A 6,293-nucleotide genomic window follows, 5' to 3' on the forward strand; every position below is an offset into this window, starting at 1 on the left:
TGCAGGCTTGGGTATATACTCCCACCACAAATTTTTACTTATCTTTATTTATTTTTTTTTATGAAATGGATATTGCAAACTCTTTTCTTCTACTGTATTACAAGTTGAAAGTATGATCAAATGAAATAGTGAGAAGACTTTGAATATTACTTAATGAAATATGAAGCACTTTGTTTGTTGTCGTTATCTTTTTTATATGAAGGGTAAAGGGAGATGAAGAGAACAGTCTTCCAACCCTTCAGGAATCTGTGTTTCTTTCGAGTAATCAAGAATAAACAGCCGGAACTTTCCAGAACGCTCGGTGAAAGGTGGAGGAGCGGCGGCTGCCCGAGCTGCGCACAGCAACGCGCTCCTTCCCGCTTCCCCACACCGGCATCGGCCCTCTCACCGGCTGTAGAAAATGGTGAAAGAAACCACTTACTATGATGTTTTGGGGGTGAAACCCAATGCCACCCCAGAAGAATTGAAAAAGGCTTACAGGAAACTGGCCTTGAAGTACCACCCTGATAAGAATCCAAATGAAGGCGAGAAGTTTAAACAGATTTCTCAAGCTTACGAAGTGCTCTCTGATGCAAAGAAAAGGGAGTTATATGACAAAGGAGGAGAACAGGCAATTAAAGAAGGTGGAGCAGGTGGTGGTTTTGGCTCCCCCATGGACATCTTTGATATGTTTTTCGGAGGAGGAGGCAGGATGCAGAGAGAGAGGAGGGGTAAAAACGTTGTCCATCAACTTACAGTAACTTTAGCAGATTTATATAATGGTGCAACAAGAAAACTAGCAATGCAAAAGAGTGTGATTTGTGACAAATGTGAAGGCCGAGGTGGTAAAAAAGGAGTGGTAGAATGCTGTCCCAATTGCCAAGGTACTGGAATGCAAATAAGAATTCATCAGATAGGACCTGGAATGGTTCAGCAAATTCAGTCTGTCTGCATGGAGTGCCAGGGCCATGGGGAGCGGATCAGTCCAAAAGATAAATGTAAAAGCTGCAATGGAAGGAAGATAGTTCGAGAAAAGAAAATTCTAGAAGTTCATATTGACAAAGGCATGAAAGATGGCCAGAAGATAACATTCCATGGTGAAGGAGACCAAGAACCAGGACTGGAGCCAGGAGATATCATCATTGTTTTAGATCAGAAGGACCATGCTGTTTTTACTCCACGAGGAGAAGACCTTTTCATGTGTATGGACATACAGCTGGTTGAGGCGTTGTGTGGCTTCCAGAAGCCAATATCTACTCTTGACAACTGAACCATAGTCATCACTTCTCATCCAGGTCAAATTGTCAAGCATGGAGATATCAAGTGTGTGCTAAATGAAGGCATGCCAATTTATCGTAGGCCATACGAAAAGGGTCGCCTAATCATTGAATTTAAGGTAAACTTTCCTGAGAATGGCTTTCTCTCTCCTGATAAACTCTCTTTGCTGGAAAAACTTCTGCCTGAGAGGAAGGAAGTAGAAGAGACTGATGAAATGGACCAGGTAGAATTAGTGGACTTTGATCCAAATCAGGAAAGACGGTGCCATTACAATGGAGAAGCATATGAGGATGATGAACATCATCCTCGGGGTGGTGTTCAGTGTCAGACCTCTTAGTAGGGCCTGTAAATAACACTCACTGCTGGTGTTTTATTTGCAGTAGCGATTGAGTGAAGGACTATAATCATATGCTCACTACTTGCTTTTGTTTTAATATTCAACTATAGTAGTGTTTAAAAGTTAAATGAAGAATAAACTCAAATATAAAAGCTCTGACTTTGCCCTGTATGTATGATGACTTCAGTGTGCAAGATAAGTTTAGTACTTGTAAAAATGACTTTAAAAAATTTCCCCTAGCATTTGTTAGGCCATATTTTGTAATTGATTTCAGCTATGTATATGGAATAGCTTAGATTGAAATGCCAGGTGTATGTATTGACTTCAGTGTATGACCCTTAATTGTTAAGCTATGAAATTAAAACTGTTTAACTGGCAGTCAGACAAAGAAATTAATGTAGAGAGGTGTTGGTCTGTATGTAGTAAGTGGGATTCATTGTGATGCTTCTGCATTTATTCTATTGCCTCAACTGTTACTTGAAGATGGCATGCTGTATAATTTAGCCTGTGGTATCAGTGATAGAAATGATACCTTTGTATAGAAGGGGTTTATCATAATATGCTGCTTCTTGAGGGCTTACACTTGTAGAATTGCATTCCCTTCTTTTGCTGTGCCATCTTTTATTAATATATATAGCTATTTGTCCTGGTTACTTTTTTTGCCCCCTGCCCCCCCACATTTGGACTGCAGTAAGCCTTAGAGTAGTGACTTCTGGAGCAGGGAAACTTAGAGGTTAGAGTGATGAGACCTTTACATGGAGAAGTAATTTGCATGTATGAGATAGGAAGGTGTTTTTGTAGGTATGTTACAGGCTTACTTTAAACCATTTAACTTATGCTCCAGAGTAACTGTAATTTAATGTTGGTAGTATAGCAAATTATGATGGATAGCTTTAATTGTATGTTTAAAGTCATATGTTCACAAGCTTAAAGCTGGTATCAGAATTTAAGCAATTCTTGAAATGTATGAATGTCTCTTTAATATACTGATTACAAAGCAAAAAAAAAAAGAATAAACAAAACTTTATCTTATTGTCACTTTTTACAGTGGAAAATCATGAATGATATATTTCAAGTAACATACAAATCATTTTCCACTCAAGCCAGAAAAATAACCAGCTAAACTGGATAGTTTGAGGGTAAGGCCAGATCCCATTCTTTTGTTACACCATAGCTTGACCCTTAAAAATAAAGGAGGTTATCACCTTATATTGGTCAGAATGACCATCATCAAAAATCTATAAACAAAGGATGTTAGAGAGGATGTGGAGAAAAGGGAACTCTGCTTTACTGTTGGTAAGAATGTAAATTGATACAGCCACTATAGAGAACAGTATGGATATTTCTTTAAAAACTAGGAATCAATTCATTTCAGTCACTCAGTCATGTCCAACTCTTTGCGACCCCATGGACTGCAGCATGCCAGGCCTCCCTGTCCATTACCAACTCCCGGAGTATACACAAACTCATGTCCATCGAGTTGATGATGCCATCCAACCATCTCATCCTCTGTCATCCCCTTCTTCTTTTGCCTTCAATCTTTCCCAGCATCAGGGTCTTTTCCAATGAGTCAGTTCTTCCCATTAGGTGGCCAAAGTATTGGAATTTCAGCTTCTTCATCAGTCCTTCCAATGAATATTCAGGATTGATTTCCTTTAGGATGGACTGCTTAGATCTTGCAGTCCAAGGGACTCTCAGCAGTGTTCTCCAACACCACAATTCAAAAGGATCAATTCTTTGACACTCGGCTTTCTTTATGGTCCAACTCTCACATCCATACATGACTACTGAAAAAACCATAGCCTTGACTTAGATGGACCTTTGTTGGCAAAGTAATGTCTCTGCTTTTTAATATGCTGTCTAGGTTGGTTATAACTTTCCTTCCAAGGAGCAAGTGTCTTTTAATTCATGGCTACAGTCACCATCTTCAGTGATTTTTGGCATCCCCAAAAATAAAGTCTGACACTGTTTCCATTGTTTCCCCATCTATATGCCATGAAGTGATGGGACCAGATGCCATGATCTTCATTTTCTGAATGTTGATTTTTAAGCCAACTTTTTCACTCTCCTCTTTCACTTTCATCAAGAAGCTCTTTAGTTCTTCTTCGCTTTCTGCCATAAGGGTCGTGCCATCTGCATATCTGAAATTATTAATATTTCTCCTGGCAATCTTGATTCCAGCTTGTGCTTCATCCAGCCCAGAACAAAGCTAGGAATAAAACTACCATATGATCCAGCAATCCCATACTGGGCATATGCCCTGAGAAAACCACAATTCTAAAGGCATATGTACCTCAGTGTTCATTGCAGCATTATTTACAATAGCCAGGACATGGAGGCAACCTGGATGTCAATCAACAGATAAATGGATGGGGAGGTTGTGGTACATATATGCGATGGGATGTTACTCAGCTATAGAAAGGAACAAATTTGAGTCCTAGTGATGTGAATGAAGCAAAAGCCTATTATACAAAAAGAAATTTGTCAGTTTAGGGAAACAATTGAGACACAGACCTACAGAATAGACTTGTGGATACAGTGGAGTAAGGAGAGGGTGAGACAAATTTAGAGAGTAGCATTGAGACATATACATTTACATTACATATGTATAACAGATAGCTAGTGGGAATTTGCTTATGAAGCAGGGAACTCAAACTGGTGCTCTCTGACAACCTAATGGGGTGGGATAAGTTGGAAGCTCAAGAGGGAGGGGACGTATAACTATGTCTGACTCATGTTTATTTATGGTAGAACCCAACACATTATAAAGCAATTGTCTTCCAATTAAAAATAAATAAATTAAACAAAAATAAAGGAGACTAATGTAGGATAAAGGCAAGTGGATAAAGAAATGTGTGACTATCAAGGCTCTTTTATTTAAAATGTGTCAATTCTCCAGCCCTCAAATTTTTCACTATTAACATCTCAGGTTAGGTTTCATTATTAAAAATGGATCCCTTTTGGAATTTGATATATTTTCTAGATTTATTATTGCAAACTAAATTAAAATCCACTTTAAAAAAAAAACAGCAAAGAGTTACATATTTACCTGGTGATACCCAAGGAATGAGCTTTATTGCTTGAGATGAGAAAAAGGAATTAGACTTTCTGTTCATGTTTTTAAGGTTTATTTTGTATATTTGCCCATATTTTATGACTTTTAAATAATTTAAACTAATGTAAAATGTATGAATATGCTATTAAACTAGTTATTTAATAGCATATACTTATATTTTATAACTAGAAACTCTGTAAGTACTTATATAGATGGTACACAGTAAAAACATTTTGATCAGTCAAAAAATAAAATCTGAATGTCTTTTTGTTGGGTAGAATAAAATTCTCAACAGATTCTTTCCTCCTCCTGCCACACAATCACCCATAATGTTTTATTCTATTTCACACTTAAATCATACAAAACAGTTTTGAGCTTCCTGACTATTTGATGTGGTCTTATATCACTCTGCATTTACATCCTTCAGTAACCCATCTAGAATTTTATATTTTTCCTTACCTGACAAATCTTTATATCAAAACTTTATATCAGATCTCAGATTCTATGGGAAATGTTTCCTGAATTTTTAAGCATTTTGGGAAACATCATATACACACCATAAGATCCATACATTTAATATGTGGAAATCAATGGTTTTAGTACATTCACAGAGTTACACCTTCATCACTATTATGTAACTCAAGAATATTTCATCATCTTCAAAAAGAAACCCTGCATCTATTAGTAGTCACTACCACTATTTTTGATTTGAAAATTTATACAGCTGGAGTAATTAAAATAATGTATTCCTAGAATAAGATTAGTGTATATATTTGAAGAAAATAAAATTAAAATTTAGAAATAAATCTTTGCATATATTGTCAATTTATTTTCAACAAGGATGTCAAGACAATTAAATGGGGACAGAATAGTCTTTTCAACAAGTGATGCTAGTCTTAACAGGATGTTCACATACAAAAGAATGAAGTTTGATCCCAACCATCTATCTTACACAAAAATTAATATTATACATCTAAATGCAAAATCTAAAACTGCAAAATTGTTAGAAGAAACCATATGTGTTAATAGTCATAAACTTGGGTTGGGCAGTACTTTCTTGGATATGACACCAATAGCACAAACAACAAAGGAAAAACAGGAAATTTGGATTATTTAAAGTTGGCATCACCAATACCTTTGACCAGAGGAGCTTCATAAAGTTCTGTCAGCTAGGGCTTTAATGAGGATTAGTGGATGTTCATTTAAGACTTCCATGGGTGAATTTTGAGTTGAAGAGATAAGAATATAAGAAAGATAGAAGCCAGAAAGCCTAAAGATTTTTAGCTTCTCAATTTTCCTGGAGTCCAATTAAGATTTCTATAGCAAATTTTATATGTTATCAGACTTATTCCCTTTGTCATATGAGATGACCAGAAATTAGAGTCTCCAATTTTTGCTGCCAAATAACAGTGAGGTTTTCCTTCAGTCCTCATCATCAATTTTATCTCAGTCATCTTCTTTTTTCATCTTCCATCATCTTGTTCTCTCTTCTTTTTTTTTCCCACCAGACTTCATTTTTCAGGAAAGATGCTTGGTAGTCACTTACATGAAGTAAACTTAAGCCACAGTGCTCATTCTCCAAGGGTTCTGGAGTTTGTAGTTGCCTCTTAAAAATAGTCTTGGATATATTAAAGAAATGGTGGG

The 6,293-nt window shown here is 36.5% G+C and overlaps 1 pseudogene; it reads left to right on the plus strand.

Moving 5' to 3' along the window:
* Positions 1-297: 297 nt before the first annotated feature.
* On the plus strand, positions 298-1,750 carry LOC109568697 (dnaJ homolog subfamily A member 1 pseudogene; annotated as a pseudogene).
* Positions 1,751-6,293: the final 4,543 nt, after the last annotated feature.

The sequence above is a fragment of the Bos indicus genome, chromosome 2 (assembly GCF_029378745.1).
Source record: "Bos indicus isolate NIAB-ARS_2022 breed Sahiwal x Tharparkar chromosome 2, NIAB-ARS_B.indTharparkar_mat_pri_1.0, whole genome shotgun sequence".
NCBI classification, from domain to species: domain Eukaryota; kingdom Metazoa; phylum Chordata; class Mammalia; order Artiodactyla; family Bovidae; genus Bos; species Bos indicus.